Source organism: Trachypithecus francoisi, unplaced genomic scaffold (genome assembly GCF_009764315.1).
Source record: "Trachypithecus francoisi isolate TF-2019V2 unplaced genomic scaffold, Tfra_2.0 Contig01436, whole genome shotgun sequence".
In the NCBI taxonomy this organism is placed as follows: domain Eukaryota; kingdom Metazoa; phylum Chordata; class Mammalia; order Primates; family Cercopithecidae; genus Trachypithecus; species Trachypithecus francoisi.
Window position 1 is genome coordinate 1,108,900 of NW_022681430.1, and position 14,652 is coordinate 1,123,551.

Genomic DNA, 14,652 nt, shown 5'->3' on the forward strand with positions numbered 1-14,652 from the left:
GTAACAAAAGAGCTCAGACTCAAAATATATAGGACTCCTACAAATAACTAAGGATTGATGACACAATTAAAAAATGGCTGACAGGCCAGGCATGGTGCCTCACACCTGTAATCCCAGTGTTTTGGGAGGCCAAGCAAGATCGCTTGAGGCCAGGAGTTCAAAATTAGACTGGGCAACATAGCAAGAACCCTGTCTCTACAAAAAATTAAAAAATCAGCTGGGCATGGTTGGACGCAGTGGCTCACGCCTGTGAGCAGGAGAACCGGGGAGGCAGAGGTTGTGGTGAGTTGAGATCGCGCCATTGCCCTCCAGCCTGGGCAATAAGAGCGAAACTCCATCTCAAAAAATCAAATCAAATCAAATCAGCTGGGCATGATGGCACACACCTGTCGTCCTAGCGACTTGGAAGGCTGAGGTGGGAGGATTGTTTTAGTCCAGGATTTTGAGGCTGCAGTAAGCTATGACTGCACCACTGCACTCTAGCCTGGGTGACAGAATGAGACCCTGTCTCAAAAAAAAAAAAAAAAAATAAGTGAAAGACTTCACAAAAGGCAACATTGAAAACTCAATAAACATGAAAAGTTTCTTAAGCTCATTAGTATGCAAAGAAATGCTAATTAAAACCACAGTGTATATACCCACTACACCCATGAGAATGGCCAAAATTTAAAAGACTAACAGTTGGTCCAAGAGTTGTGGGTTGTTAAGCTGATTAATATTGTCTCCCTCTACAACCATGCTTGACTCGAAAAAATAAAGAAAATAAAAAATAAAAATGCTGGCCGGGCACGGTGGCTCACGCCTGTAATCCTAGCACTTTGGGAGGCCGAGATGGGTGGAACATGAGGTCAAGAGATCGAGACCATTCTGGCTAACACAGTGAAACCCCGTCTCTACTGAAAATACAAAAAAGTAGCTGGGTGAGGTGGCGGTTGCCTGTAGTCCCAGCTACTTGGGAGGCTGAGGCAGGAGAGTGGCGTGAACGCGGGAGGCGGAGCTTGCAGTGAACTGAGATCGTGCCACTGCATTCCAGCCTGGCGGACAGAACGAGACTGTGTCTCAAAAAAAATAAATAAATAAAATAAATAAATAAATAAATAAAAATAAAAATACTAACAATACCAAGTGATGGTAAACAGCTGAAACTCTCATACCCTGCTGTGAGAGTGTAAACTGGCATAGTCACTTTGGAAAATTGTTTAGTGGTGTCTAATAAAGTTGAACATACACATATATCCTATGACCTTGCAATTACACCTTTTGTTATGCCCATGGAAATAGATGCAGATGTGTACCAAAGGCATGTTTTTGTTGTTGTTGTTGTTGTTGTTGTTGTTGTTGTTGTTTTTGAGACAGAGTTTAGCTTTCGTTGCCCAGTCTGGAGTGCAATGTTGTGATCTGGGCTCACCACAACCTCCGCCACCTGGGTTTAAGTGATTCTCCTGCCTCAGCCTCCTGAGTAGCTGGGATTACAGGCATGTAGCACCATGCCCGGCTAATTTTGCATTTTTAGTAGAGATGGGATTTCTCCATGTTGGTCAGGCTAGTTTCAAACTGCCGACCTCAGGTGATCTGCCGGCCTCGGCCTCCCAAAGTGCCTGGCTCAAAGACATGTTTTAAAATGTTTAAAAATAGGCCGGGCACAGTGGCTCACACCTGTAATGCCAGCACTTTGGGAGGCTGAGGCGGCTGGATCACCTGAAGTTGGGAGTTCAAGACCAGCCTGGCAAACATGGTGAAACCCCGTCTCTACTAAAAATACAAAAATTAGCTGGGTGTGGTGGCATGCACCTGTAATCCCAGCTACTCAGGAGGCTGAGGGAGGAGAATCACTTGAACCCGGGTGGTGGTAAGCCAAGATTGTGCCACTGCACTCCAGCCTGGGTGACAGAGTGAGGTTCCGTTTCAAAAAAAAAAAAAAAAAAATTTAACAATAAAAATTATTGCCTGGAATCCCAGCACTCTGGGAGGCCAAGGCGGTCGGATCACAAGGTCACGGGTTCGAGGCCAGCCTGGCCAAAATGGTGAAACCCTGTCTCTACTAAAAATACAAAAATTAGTTGGGTGAGGTGGTGAGGGCCCGTAATCCCAGCTACTCAGGAGGCTGGGGCAGGAGAATCATTTGAACCCGGGAAGTAGAGGTTGCAGTGAGCTGAGATGGCACCACTGCACTCCAGCCTGGGCAACAGGGCAAGATGCCGTCTCAAAATAAATAAATAAATAATAAAAACTACTTATAAAAAATCCAAAGCTGAAAACCTAAATGCCCTTTGGTAGTAGAATGGATAAATTGTGATACATTCATACATGGAATACTATATAACAATAAAAGCAGGAACAACTATAGCTACACACACAATAAGTGGGTAAATTTCTCAAATGTAATTTTGCAAAAATAAAGTCAGAAACAATATATATACACATATATATTTTTATTGTATTTTAGTATATATATGTATTATATACAGAGGTTCGCTCTGTTGCCCAGGCTGGAGTGCAGTGGTGCAATCTCGGCTCACTGTAACCTCTGCCTCCTAAGTTCAAGTGATTCTCCTGCCTCAGCCTCCCAAGTATCTGGGATTACAGGCACACGCCACCATGCCCAGTTAATTTTTTGTATTTTAGTAGAGTCAGGGTTTCACCATGTTGGCCAAGCTGGTCTCAAACTCCTGACCTCAAGGGATCTGCCTACCTTGGTCTCCCAAAGTGCGCAATTAGAGGCGTGAGCCACCATGCATGGCTGTGTTTTTCACTTTAAATAGGAGAGTTTTTAAATCCTTGAAATGGGCTGGGCGTAGTAGCTCACGCCTGTAATCCCAGCACTTTGGGAGGCTGAGGCAGGCAGATCATGAGGTCAGGAGTTCGAGACCAGTCTGACCAACATGGTGAAACCCTGTCTCTATTAAAAATACAAAAATTAGCTGGGCATGGTGGCATGCACCAGTATTCCCTGCTACTTGGGAGGCTGAGGCAGGAGAATCATTTGAACCTCGGAGGCAGAGGTTGCGCCACTGCACTCCAGCCTGGGTGACAAAGCAAGACTCCGTCTAAAATAAATAAATAAAAATAAAATAAAATCCTTGAGATGTACCTGGAAGTGCTCCTCAAACTTTACTGTATGTATGACTCACCTGGAGATCTTGTTAAAAGGCACATTTTATCCAGTAGTCTGGGGCAAGCTCCAGTTGATGCCCATACTGGTCCACCAAGCATGCTTTGACTATCAAGGGCCTACGGCACTTCCCAAACTATGTTCCACCAACAGGAATGTTTTGCAAATTGTTAACATTATCAAATTACTAAAATATAATAAAAATTTACTTTAAAAACATAATACTGGCTGGGCCCAGTGGCTCATGCCTATAATCCCTACACTTTGGGAGGTCGAGGCAGGAGGATCACTTGAACTCAGGAGTTTGAGAACAGCCTGGGCAACAAAGTGAGACCCCATCTCTACAAAAAATACAAAAATTAGCCGGATGTGGTGGTGCATGCCTGTAGTCCCAGCTACTGGAGAGACTGAGGTGGGAGGATGGCTTGAGCCTGGGAGGCAGAGATTGCAGGGGGCCAAGATCGTGTCACTGCACTCCAGCCTGGGCAACAGAGCCAGAATCTGTCTCAAACACGAACACACACACACACACACACACCACACACACACACACACACACACACTCTCTCTCTCTCTCTCTCTCTCTCTATCTCTATCTCTATATATATATTTTCAGGTTGCTCTTATTTTGTAATAATTTGTTTTTAAAAGTCTGTGTGCCATATCTGAGAATAATAACCTCGTAAACATAAAGCTCGGTAAACAGCTATGTGCCAGGTACTGTGACACTACCTAATTTAATCCTGAAGAATATGCCTGGAAGTGGCAGGAAAGGTCAGCCCATGATGAGCATGAGCTGTCTGACGCTTCGCTGGAAAAGCAGCACTTAGCAATTGGCATCTCTGTGGTGGATTGTCTATTGATGGGGCCGGAAAACTTCTGTAAAACACTAGGTGGTAAGTATTTAGGCTTTCCGGATATTGAGACTCAGGAAATGCTACCCCGAAGTGAGAGCCTCAGAAGCAGCTCTCTCTGACCTCCTCCTACCCTTCTGTCTCCTCCCTGCTTTGTCCCCAGGGCAACCGATAGAAACTAGAATCCTTCTTCTCCATGGTGGGTTATAAGGCCTAAAAATATTATTCTAACCTCTCCCCACCTTTCTGTCTAGAGATGGTCATAAAGAAATTCCCTGACCTATCTGGCTTGACAGTAGGTCATAAGACCCCCATTCCAGGATCCTGTTCTATACCTGAGAGGAAGAAATGCTACAACAGAGACGCCAAGAAGAATCTGAACAGACGGGTCTTGCTTGTCTTCCTCTTCTTGGTCTACTGCGTTAGATCACACCCTTTGCCACAGCTGTACATGACTACCCACTCTTTTTTTATGCTTGCATCTAAGCATAAAAATGGACAGTTTTTTCTATATCTCTAGGTCTTCATTTTGAAGGCTCCCATGTCATGTAAAACCGTGATTAAATAAACTTGTTACACTTTTCTCTTGTTAACCTGTCTTTTGTTATAGAAGTGTCTGCCCTGACCCTTATGATGGGAACCAAAGTTATCACACCCTTTTCACCCCTACACAAATCATAGGGTCTGTATCATAACTACTCAGCTCTGCCATTATAGCCTGAAAGCATACATATGTAAAACAGTGGCCGTAACTGTGGTCCAAAAAACTTCATTGACAAAAAAAAGTGGCAGGCCATAGTTTCCAGCCTTTGGCCTATTGAATCTTTAGTCAGTGATATATGTCTTGTTTTAAAATTTGCATATATTTTAGCTGATAAAATGTTTTAAAATCTATAGTTTGGTTTCCTTCCTTCCTTCCCTCCTTCCTTCCTTCCTTTTTTTTTTTTTTTTTTTTTTTTTTGTCTCTGTTTGTTGCCCAGGCTGGAGTGCAGTGGTGTGATCTCGGCTCACTGTAGACTCCATCTCTGGGTTCAAGTGATTCTCCTCTCTCAGCCTCTGGAATAGCTGAGATTACAGGCATGTGCCACCATGCCTGGCTGATTTTTGTATTTTTAGTAGAGTCAAGGTTTCACCATGTTGGCCAGGCTGGTCTCGAACTCCTGACCTCAGGTGATCCGCCCACCTCGGCCTCCCAAAGTGCTGGGATTACAGACATGAGCCACTGCACCCGGCCTATAGTTTGTTTTCTTTCTTTCTTTTCTTTTTTTTTTTTTTAAGATGAAGTCTTGCTGTGTCTCCTGGGCTGGAGTGCAGTGGCACAATCTCAGCTCACTGCAACCTCCGCCTCCTCGGTTCAAGCGATTCTCCCATCTCAGCCTCCTGAGTAGCTGGGATCACAGGCATTTGCCATCATGCCTGGCTAATTTTTTGTATTTTTAGTATTTTTAGTAGAGAAGAGAGTTCACTACGTTTGTCAGGCTGGTCTTGAACTCCCAACTTCAAGTGATCTGCCCGCCTCAGCTTCCCAAAGTGCTGGGATTACAGGCGTGAGCCACTGCGCCTGGCCTACAGCTTTCTATTAAAATTTCAAATATGAGTTCTAATTTTTTTAAAAATGAAGAATCCATTTACGTATTCTATCTCAAAAATGAATTTTTGTTGTTGTGAATGGTCATTCATGGTCATTTATGGTCACATAAGTTTAAAAATGGTCATCTAAGGACAAAGAGAGTCCCCACATTAAATGATATAGGCCAGGTGTAATGGCTCACACCTGTAATCTCAGCACTTTGGGAGGCTGAGGCAGAAGGATGGCTTGAGCCCAGAAGTTTGAGACCAGCCTGGGCAACATAGTGAGACCTTGCCTCTACCAAAAAAAAAAAAAAAAAGAAAAAGAAAAAATCAGCCCGGTGTGATGGTGTGAGCCTATAGTCCTTCCTACTTGGGAGGTTGAGGTGGTAGGATCACTTGAGCCTGGGAGGTCAATGGTATAGGAAGCCATGATCACATTCATCACCACCCCAGCCTAGGTGACAGAGTGAGACCCTGTCTTTACAAATTTTTTTTTTTTTTAATTTACAAAATGATTTCTGGAGTGACAATACAGAAGGGCTAAGTCTTAAGATAGAATTTGCATTCTTGAACCACATACTGCTAAGGCACCAGGCAAACTGCACTGCAGTTTCATAGAACTAGCAACCGCCAATCATACTGCTAAGTTGGTGTACAGACTGCACAGAAATTAACTATCTGAATTTAGATTCCATATAGAACCCATTCATACTGAGTCCATACTATGAGGCTATGAGAAAGCAAAATTTCAACAAATGTAGTTTAAAGATCTAATTAGCTTTTGTTAGTGGCTCACAAATTGGGCAGCATCTCTTCTAAAGAACAGATGAAGTGCTCCAGTGGGTATGGTAGAGTAGCTGGTTTTCTAAAGTAGCTAAAGCAGGAGTAAGAAAACAGAATAATACAAAAAGATTGGTTAACATCAGGTTACTTATATGGGTTAAAGCAAAGGGGACTTCCTTAATGATAGCTGTTCAGGTTGACTGGGTCTCTTTTTTTGTTTGTTTTTTTTTCTTGAGATGGAATCTCACTCTGTCGCCCAGGCTGGAGTGCAATGGTGCGATCTCGGCTCACTGCACTGAACCTTCTGGGTTCAAGCGATTCTCCTGCCTCAGCCTCCTGAGTAGTTGGGATTACAGGCACCCACAACCATGCCCGGCTAACTTTTGTATTTTTAGTAGAGACAGCGTTTCACCATGTTGGTCAGGCTGGTCTTGCACTCCTGACTTCAGGTGATCTGCTCGCCTTGGCCTCCCAAAGCATTGGGATTACAGGTGTGAGCAACTGTGCCCAGCCTGACTGGGCTTCTTCTGATTGGTTGCTGCAATCACCTGTTTTTAGGAAACATGGTCTACTTGGGGTTTTCCTGCTTCCTTAAAGTTTCAGTTGAACATTGGGCGTGGTGGCTCATGCCTGTAATCCTAGCACTTTGAGAGGCTAAGGTGGGCAGATTGTCTGAGCGCAGGAGTTCGAGACCAGCCTGGGCAAGAAGGCAAAACTCCATCTCTACTAAAAATACAAAAAATTAGCCGGGTGTGGTGGTGTGCACCTGTAATCCCAGCTACTCGGGAGGCTGAGGCAGGACAATTGCTTGAATCCGGGAGACAGAGGCTGCAGTAAGTTGAGATTGTGCCACTGCACTCCAGCCAGGGTGACAGAGTGAGATTCTGTCTCAAAATAAAAAAAAAGTTTAGGCTGGGTGCCGTGGCTGACGCCTGTAATCCCAGCACTTTGGGAGGCCGAGGTGGGCGGATCACCTGAGGTTGGGAATTTGAGACCAGCCTGGCTAACATGGAGAAACCCCATCTCTACTAAAAATACAAAATTGGCCAGATGTGATGGTTTATGCCTGTAATCCCAGCTACTTGGGAGGCTGAGGCAGAATCACTTGAACCCGGGAGGCAGAGGTTGCTGTGAGCCGAGATTGCGGCATTGCACTTCAGCCTGGGCAACAAGAGCGAAACTCCGTCTCAAAAAAAAAAAGTTTCAGTTTGATGGTCGGGCACTTTAGCATCAGTGATTCCATTTTGGTTTGGTCTGTTGGGGCTTAGTGTAGGAGCTCAGTCCAAGATAATGGCCGCCTATAAATTTAACCCAGGCCATCACAGATAAACAAAGCTGGACTTTAATTCAAGTGGTGACAACTGATGTTATTCAGTAACTAGTGACAGTAGTGGAAACAGCTGAACTTCATTCTAATTTACACAAGGTGCCTGTGTTTTAAAGGGAGCATGAGGGCGTAGGAAGGAGGAGCAATAGGGAACGCAAGTGAAACATTACAAAGGGTTGGTCAGTGTAAATGTGAATAGAGTGTGTCTGCAAGCTGGGAATTACGTTTTTGTTTGTTTGTTTTGAGACAGGGTGTCACTATGTCACCCAGGCTGGAGTATAGTGACATGATCTCAGCTCACTGCAACCTAGGCTCAAGTGATCTTCCCACCTCAGCCTTTCGAGTAGCTGGAGGCTGAGGTGGGAGGATTGTCTGGCTAATTTTTTGTATTTTTAGTAGAGACGGGGTCTTGCCATGTTGCCCAGGCTGGTCTTGAACTCCTGAGCTCAAGCAATCCCCCTACCTTGGCCTCCCAAAGTGCTGGGATTACAGGCGTGAGCCACCACACCCGGCCATGCCAAGCCAGCAGTTATGGAAGTTAGGATTCTATCCTCCCACAGAGACTGGGAGACAGAGGCACTGTCCTCATAATTATATCTTTATTTTTTCTTGAGACAGAGTCTCACTCTGTTGCCCAGGCTGGAGTGCAGTGGTACAATCTTGGCTCACTGCAATGGCCGCCTCCCAGGTTCAAGCAATTTTCCTGCCTCAGCGTCCCGAGTAGCTGGGACCACAGGCGTGCACCACCATGTCTGGCTAACTTGTATTTTTAGTAGAGACGGGGTTTTGCCCTGTTGGCCAGGTTGGTCTCAAACTCCTGACCTCAGGTGATCTGCCTGCCTTGGCCTCCCAAGGTGCACAGGCAGGAGCCAATGCACCCAACCTAATTTTATATTTCTAACTCACACTACCTTATAGTTGTGGAAAGATTCCTCTGAAACACTTCCAAAAATATTATCTTTTGCTACAATAAAGAACAAGTGTGACTGGGCACTGTGGCTCATGCATGTAATCCCAGCACTTTGGGAGGCCAGGGTGAGACGATCGCTTAGGCCCAGGAGAGTTGGAGACCAGCCTGGGCAAAATGGCGAGATTCCTGTCTCTACAAAAAATTAAAAAATTAGCCAGGTGTGGTGGCATGCACCTGCAGTCCCAGCTACTCGGGAGGCTGAGGCAGGAGGATTGCCTGAGCCTGGGAGTCCGAAGCTGCAATGAGCTATGATAGTGCTACCACTCTCCAGCCTGGGTGACAGAGTGAGACCCCCAGCTCTAAAAAATACAAAAAAAGAAAAGAAAGAAGGAAAAAGAACAAGTGTATCTACTCTAAAGCAGAAACAGAAACTTTGAAAACTGTTTTTGTAAATATGTGCTAGAAGCTTTCACTTGGCATTGTCAGTACATCTAATTTTAGCTATGCTAGTCTGCATGGAATGGTATCTTTTTTTTTTTTTTTTTTTTTTTTTGAGACGGAGTTTCGCTCTTGTTGCCCAGACTGGAGTGCAGTGGCGTGATCTTGGCTCACTGCAACCTGTGCCTCCCAGGTTCAAGTGATTCTCCTGCCTCAGCCTCCTGAGTAGCTGGGATTAGAGGCATGCGCCACAATGCCCAGCTAATTTTTTTGGTATTTTTAGTGGAGACGGGGTTTCACCATGTTGGTCAGGCTGGTCTCGAACTCCTGACCTCAAGTGATCCGTCCACCTCAGCCTCCCAAAGTGCTGGGATTACAGGCGTGAGCCACCACGCCCGGCTTCATTTTGTTTTTCTAAAAAATACTTTTTTCACCAGCAAAGAAGACAAAAAAAAAATCATTTAAAACACTCAACCCAAAAGAAAACATTTAAAAATAATAAAAACAAGGCCGGGCGCGGTGGCTCAAGCCTGTAATCCCAGCACTTTGGGAGGCCGAGACGGGCAGATCACGAGGTCAGGAGATCGAGACCATCCTGGCTAACACGGTGAAACCCCGTATCTACTAAAAATACAAAAACTAGCCGGGCGAGGTGGCGGGCGCCTGTAGTCCCAGCTACTCGGGAGGCTGAGGCAGGAGAATGGCATAAACCCGGGAGGCGGAGCTTGCAGTGAGCTGAGATCTGGCCACTGCACTCCCGCCCCAGCGACAGAGTGAGACTCTGCCTCAAGAAAAAAAAAAAAATAATAATAAAAACAGATTTAAAAAATAGAAAATAAATAGCAAAATAATAGATTTATACCAAATAACTTTTCCCCCAGCTTTTTAGTTGCTAAAGAACATTTCCGTCTGGGCACTATGGCTCATGCCTGTAATCCCAGCACTGTGGGAGACCAAGGCGGGTGGATCACCTGAAGTCAGGAGTTTGAGACCAGTCTGACAAACACGGTGAAACCCTGTCTCTACTAAAAATACAAAATTAGCCGGGCATGGTGGTGCATGCCTATAATCCCAGCTACTCGGGAAGCTGAGGCAGGAGAATCACTTGAACCCGGGAGGCGGAGGTTGCGGTGAGCCGAGATCGCACGGTTGCACTCCAGCCTGGGCAACAAGAGTGAAACTCTGTCTCAAAAAACAAAAAACAAAACAAACAAACAAAGAACATTTCCATTGTTAAATTTCCTCAAGTCCTTTCACCCTATGTCCTGGTTCCAGATTCCAGGCAATCACTGATCTCTCATTATAGTTTTGCCTTTCACTGTGGCTTTACTTTGCATTTCCCTGATAGTCAATGACCTTAAGGATTTTTTCAAAGGTATATTGACCGCTGCCTATATCTTCTTTAGTGAAGCATCTATTCTTTTACCAGATTTCTATTGGGTTGTCTTGTAATTCAAGAGTTTCTCATATGTTCTTATGTAAGTCCTTTGTTTGCTTTATGTATTGCAAAAACATCTTCCCAGTTAGCAGCCTGCCTTATTTTAATGGTATCTTCTGAAGAGAAGATATTTTTAGCCAGGTGTGGTGGCTTACCCGTTGTCCCAGTTACTCTGGAGGCTTGGGTGGGAGGATTGCTTGAGGCCAGGAGTTTGAGACCAGCTTGGGCAACATAGTGAGACCCTGTATCTAATACACACACACACACACACATATATATATATATATATTTTTGAGATGGAGTTTTGCTCTTCTTGTCCAGGCTAGAGTGCAATGGCGTGATCTTGGCTCACTGCAAATTCCAACTCCTGAGTTCAAGTGATTCTCCTGCCTCAGCCTCTCGAGTAGCTGGGTTACAGGCGCCCGCCACCACGCCCAACTAATTTTTGTTATTTTTAGTAGAGATGGGGTTTCTCTATGTTGGCCACGGTGGTCTCAGTCACCGTGTTGGCCAGGGTGGTCTCGAACTCCTGACCTCAGGTGATTTACCTGCCTCCGTCTCCCAAAGTGCTGGGATTACAGGTGTGAGCCACTATTCCTGGCCTAAAAATATATATATATTTAAAAATTAGCCAGCTATGGTGGTGTGCACCTGTAGTTCCAGCTACTCAGGGATGCTGAGCTGCGCCTAGCTCTTGAGTCCAGGAGTTTGAGGCTGCAGTGAGCTATGATTGCACCACTGCATTCCAGCCTGGGTGACAGAGCAAGACCGTTTCTATTTACAAAAGAACAACAAAACAAAAAAAAACCAATCAAACAAAGAAAAAACATATAAAAGAGAGAAGACATTTTTGGCCTGGCACGGTGGTTCACGCCTGTAATCCCAGCACTTTGGGAGGCTGAGGCGGGCAGATCACGAGGTCAGGAGATCAAGACCATCCTGGCTAACACGGTGAAACCCAGTTTCTACTAAAAATACAAAAAATTATCCAGGTATGGTGGCGGTCACCTGTAGTCCCAGCTACTCGGGAGGCTGAGGCAGGAGAATGGTGTGAATCCAGGAGGCAGAGTTTGCAGTGAGCCGAGATTGCGCCACTGCACTCCAGCCTGGGCCACAGAGTGAGACTCCATCTCAAAAAAAAAAAAAAGTTTTAAAATTAAAACACTTCAATTTGTCAATTTTTTCCCAAAAAGATTTCCCATTTCCTTGTAGTTTTATAGTTTTAGTTTTTATTTAAATCTGTAGTAGTATTTACTTATTTTTTGAGATGGTCTTGCTGTCACCCAGGCTGGAGTGCAGTGGCGCCATCTTGGCTCACTGCAACCTCCGCCTCCCAGGTTCAAGGAATTCTCTCGTTTTAGCCTCCAACTAGCTGGGATTACAGGAACACACCACCATGCCCCGCTAATTTTTGTACTTTTTTAGTAGAGACGGGGTTTCACCATGTTGGCCAGGCTAGTCTTGAACTCCTGACCTTGTGATCTGCCCACCTCGGCCTCCCAAAGTGCTGAGATTACAGGCGTGAGCCATTGCACCCAACCCTGATTTTCAAATAATATATTAATCTTGAATTCCTGGAAAAATTCTACTTGGTCATTATGTAAGGTTGGTGTAATATTTGAAAATCAATTGTATAAAAAATTCATTTTTATGTACTGCTGGATTGAAATTGCTAATATTTTGTTAAGGACTTTTGGGATTGTTTTTAAGGGCTTGGAGCTTTCTTTTCTTGAAATATCTTTGAGTTGGAATAGGGGTAATACTAGCCTCGTCAAGTGAGTTGGGAAGGCCTTCCCTGTTTTCTAAAATGTTATGTAAGATTGGTATAATTCCTTCCTTAAATGTTGAATAGAATTCATTAGTGAAGCCATGTGGGTCTGGAAGTTTCATTATGGGAAGGGTTTCAATTATGATTCAATTTCTTTAACAGGTAAGGGAATATTCAAATCACCTATTTCTTTTCATGTCTGTTTTGGCAATTTGTGTCTTTCAAGGAATGTGTCCATCTCATCTAAGTTGTCAGATTTACTGGTATATAGTTGTCTATAACAAAGAGAAAGAAGACAAAGGCCAGACTTCCCTCTGAGTGAGAGAAAATTCCTTATCACATACTGACCTTGTTATTAGAAGACACTTGATGCAGTATTTAGGGGTGAGGAGTCATAATATCTGCAACTTACTCTCAAATGATTTGGCAAAACACATACGCGCGCAAGCACACATACACACATAAGAGAGAACGGACAGGATATGAAACAAACAAAATTGGTCAATACAGGGTGAAGGGTATCTGGGAATTCACTGGACTATTTCAACAACTTTTCTGTAGAGTAAACATTTTTCAATATATAAAGTTAAAGAACATATTCACATTCCATAACCCGGCAATTGAAGGGAATAATCAGAAAACCACACACATACTCAGCACAACAAAGTTTATCACAGATCAAAACTTGAAAACACCCTAAACCCCCCCCAGAGGATTCAATAAACAAACAATACAATATGATACCAAAGAGCCGCCGACAACAACATACAACATACAAGAACAACAACAAAAGACATACTTTTTTCAAGGGTATCATGTGGAAAATGCTCAGTACAAATAGGCTACTGAGGGGAAGAGTTCCAACACTGAGTATGTGACCCCTTCCTATATGCACAGGAAGAAGACTGCAGAGAAACACCATGCAAGCAGTGGCTGTCTCTGTGGTGGTGTCACAGGTGAAAATGACTCTTCCTCATACTCCTCTTCCAAACTGTTTTTTTTTTTTTTTTTTTAGACAGAGTCTCACTCTGTTGCCCAGGCTGGAGTGCAGTGCCACAATCTCGGCTCACTGCAACCTCCACCTTCCAGGTTCAAGCAATTCTCTTTCTCTTGCCTCAGCCTCCCGAGTAGCTGGGAGTATAGGCATGTGCCACCACGCCCGGCTAACTTTGTATTTTTAGTAGAGATGGGGTTTCACTATGTTGGCCAGGCTGGTCTTGAACTCCTGACCTCAAGTGATCCACCCTCCTCAGCCTCCCAAAATGCTGGGATTACAAGTGTGAGCCACCACGCCTGGCCTCTTCCAAACTTCTTGAAAGATCCCAGAAACTCTCTATCACTCCAGGGCAATAGGAAAAAGAGCTTACACTTGTTTAAGGCCTGGATTACCCCCAAAAGGAAGGGAAGGAGATTCTGCAGGCAGTGGTGATAACTGGTTTCAAAGTAGCCTGGCAAAGTGGACTGGGTATGACTGTGAGATCTGGTCTCATGCCCTCCAAAATAGGCAAGGTTAAGAGATCAAGTAAGACGGTACATGGGAAAAAGGTAAAGTTATATACACATGTAAAAGCAACTGTCTGTTTCACAAGGACATTCATCGGCTTGGAAGCTATTATTACAGGAAATCCACATGAAATAATGAGAACTACACTCTAAAGAGCTGAGTGGAGGTTTGAATCTGCTTCCTGGATGATCCCGTGCAAACTATTCAGCCTTTCTGAGCCTATTTCCACCTCTGAAAATTTGGGATGATGAAAATTTTTATCACTATCCTCCCTGTTGAAAGATTGTGGGCTGGGTACAGTGGCTCATGCCTGAAATCTCCGTTTTTTGGGAGGCTGAGGCAGGAGGATTGCTTGAGGCCAGGAGTTCAAGACCAGCCTGGCCAACAGAGAGAGACCCTGTCTCTACAAAAAAGAAAAGTAAAATAATGTTGGTGTGGTGGTGCACATCTGTAGTCCTAGCTCTTGGGAGGTTGCATGAGCTGAGTTTGAGGCTGCAGTGAGCTATGATCATACCACTACACTTCAGCCTGGGTGACAGAGAGCCTGTCTTTAAAAAAGTGTCTGGGTGCAGTGGCTCATGCCTGTAATCCCAGCACTTTAGGAGGACAAGGCGGGTGGATCATCTGAGGTCAGGAATTTGAGACCAGCCTGGCCAACATGGCAAAACCCCATCTCTACTAAAAATACAAAAAAGTAGCCGAGCAAAGCAGTGCGCACGGTAATCCTACCTACACCAGAGGCTGAGGCAGGAGAATCGCTGGGACCTGGGAGGCGGGGGTTGCAGTGAGCCGAGATCGCACCACTGCACTCTAGCCTGGCTGACAGAGTGAGACTCTGTCTCAAAAAAACAAAACAAAACAAAACAAAACAAAAAAACAAAAAAGCAACAGGGGAACCTGCTGAGTCCCCCGAGAACGAGAGCACAACTGTCCCAACTCATAAATC